Here is a 2811-nt window from a genome sequence, read left to right as displayed (position 1 = left end):
CCACTAAGACAAATAGTAAAATATCCCTAAAATCTAAAATCTCAATTACTTATACTCAACTATTGCTACTCTGTATCTTAAACTCAAATTTTATTACACTAATAAGTTTACCCCATTTTGAATAACTGTCCTGCCTTCTGGGGAAACCCAAATGACTATACAGAAAGGTAGAAACATAGTAATACATTAATTTGGAATATTTGGGGATATCAGTATTAACTATTGAAAAATCTCAAAATTCCTTACATCAAATACTTTCAGAGATACCCAAACTAAGTATTCTTACCAAATATGTTTTTTAAGACCTGTTAATGATTATAAATTATGTCTTTAATGAACAAATGTTTTAATTCAGTACTTACACTTAAATAACACTCATCCACAAAGTGCTGTCTGAAAACATGGTCTTTGAGGTCTGCAAGGTCTATTTTCCTTTGAAAAAGGTCCACTGACTACTTTTCAAACTACAACAATGATATCAAGAAACTAACTGGCATTTTTTACGCATTTGAATTATCAATGCCAAATTGATATTAAAAGTATTAGTGAGATTTGTTGCTAAGTCGCTTCAGTCGTGTCCAACTCTGTGTGACCCCACAGACACCAGCCCAGCAGGCTCCCCGTCCCTGGGATTCTCCAGGCAAGAACACTGGAGTGGGTTGCCATTTCCTTCTCCAATGCATGAAAGTGAAAAGTGAAAGTGAAGTCGCTCAGTCCTGTCTGACTCCTAGCGACCCCATGGACTGCAGCCTACCAGGCTCCTCTGTCCATGGGATGTTCCAGGCAAGAGTACTGGAGTGGGGTGCCATCACCTTCTCCAATTAGTGAGGTTTACTATATAATATTAATGCATGAAAATGGTGGGGCGGACATAGGACATATAAAAAAATCTTTGTACTTTCCACTCAATATTACTGTGAACATAAAAAATAGTTCTAAAACTTAGTCTATTAGACAGTATCTGCCTGGTACCCCCCAACCACCCCAAAAATGAGTATAAGCTTAACTTCTTCAACAAACCCACACCAACATTTTAATAAAAACTACAAATGGCTTCTGGATGTTCACATTAATATTCCAAGACTCTTTCCTATGCAAAATGACTTAGCTCCTGTTACTTTTAGAAAGTCGTGTAAAACATTTTATCCCTGCTAAACTTTTAAAAATGTGAAACATATCTACAAAAATAGTCGAGAACATTTCACAAAATAATTACCATCAAATTTTAAGAAGTCTTATAATTTATCCTAATTTGAAAACAATATTTTAACTAAGTAGTTTCATGAGTACAAATTCATGAATTCCAATTCAAGAATATAAAAAAAAGTTTCTTCTAATTTGCCACAGAGAAACATAACTATTGCTTAAACTTTTTTGCCCTTGAAACAGAAGGGCAATGTACTATTTATCCCTCTACAGAAATACACTTAGGAGATCACCTGTAAGAAACCAGATATCAAAATGAGCAACTTTCCTGTGGTTTCCACGTGATTTGCCTAAGCAAATACCCCAGAAATTCTATTCTTAGAACGCTACACAAAAAGCAAAAAACCCTACTCTACACTTAAAATATTTCTTACGAATGCAACAAAACCATCGTTATAGCTGTGTTGATTTAAAGACTGAGCTATTAGAACTTCTAACTTATTAAAAAAAAAAAGGGAACTGAATCCTTAAAAGCTCATTTACGGGTAAGTGGCTGAAATTAACAAGCTCATTTTAAATAACTTAGCTGATTTTATCCAAGGACTCATCCCACTTAATCATTATCACAAAAACCCCATGAAATGCTTATTTTCTAATCAAGCCTTAGAGGGAAAAGGGAGGAAAGCTAACTTGAAATGGTATTATCTCCGATCCATTCATCTTAACTAGAGAATAGCAAGTCATTTGCCAGACATGGTGAGAGAGAGATAACTGCTACTTCTTAAAACCTAGTTATGATGAAGTGCATTTAAAATGCAAGAGTGAACCCTGCAGAAAATAATCTACCCCACTCCGTAAGGATTCTTTATGACGATTTGCCTCTTTATCCTTTTATAACGTAGATGATTAAAATCAAAAGCCAAAGGCATGACGACACAGAGCCAAGTCCCCAGTAGAAACTGGAAATGAAGGCGAATCCACACGGCACAGGAATTCCCATTAACATCCATCCTCCTCAAATGGGGATCATCCGAAGGCATTGCTTCTATAGCTCAAAAAGCCTTTGTCCAGACTCCCAGGGGTCAGAGCTTCCTTCTTTTGCTCCAGGCCAAAGTTCCTACGTGGGATCCGATGCTCTTGCCAGACCTTCAGCCAAATCAGCCTTCAAATCAACCTGGACCACCCAACCTCCGTGCCTTTCCGTTACACCGGCTCAAGGGCAAACATTCCACCCCGACTCGCCCAAGGATGAGCTGTCCCTACATCTAAACGCTTGGGCTCCCCTCAAGCCTAAAACTAGCAGGGCCTCCAAGCGCTTTTCCTGCCACCACTGACTACGATGACATAGCAAAGAAAAACAAGTACCTATGGAATCCTTCCAGATCTCCACTCTCTCAAGCCGACTGACAAGGGCACGCACAACACCACATGGAGGCTGCCGGGGAAGTTGGGTGCGTTTAGCAGGGGAAAAGAGGGTGCCCTGACGGCAGAAGCTAAGCTCGCTGCTGGCGCGGCCCCGCCTTTCCCTGTGCTTCGGTCCGGGCCGCCAAGCCCTCCCCACGCCCGACGCCCCTGCGGTAACTGCTTCGCACTAGGGCGATCAAACACACACCGCTGCCGCCGAGTCGGAACCCCAAGGCTGGGGGCGGGGAGCACTCCTCGTCC

The 2811-nt window shown here is 40.7% G+C and overlaps 1 protein-coding gene across 4 annotated transcripts in view; it reads right to left on the bottom strand.

The window, feature by feature from the left end:
- RBM12B (RNA binding motif protein 12B) overlaps positions 1-2811 on the bottom strand; it is a 7813-nt gene extending 5002 nt beyond the window's left edge. For 2 of the 4 annotated variants that reach the window (XM_010833519.1, XM_010833520.1), the window contains exon 1: positions 2512-2805. The gene's annotated coding sequence lies outside the window, so the exon portion shown is untranslated. Of the gene's footprint in view, positions 1-2511 lie in introns of all 4 variants that reach the window. The other 2 variants (XM_010833522.1, XM_010833521.1) reach the window with 2 other exon arrangements.

Source organism: Bison bison, unplaced genomic scaffold (assembly GCF_000754665.1).
Source record: "Bison bison bison isolate TAMUID 2011002044 unplaced genomic scaffold, Bison_UMD1.0 scf7180017863702, whole genome shotgun sequence".
NCBI lineage: Eukaryota > Metazoa > Chordata > Mammalia > Artiodactyla > Bovidae > Bison > Bison bison.
The sequence above is the reverse complement of the archived record's forward strand: the minus strand, read 5'-3'. Positions and strand labels throughout refer to the sequence as shown.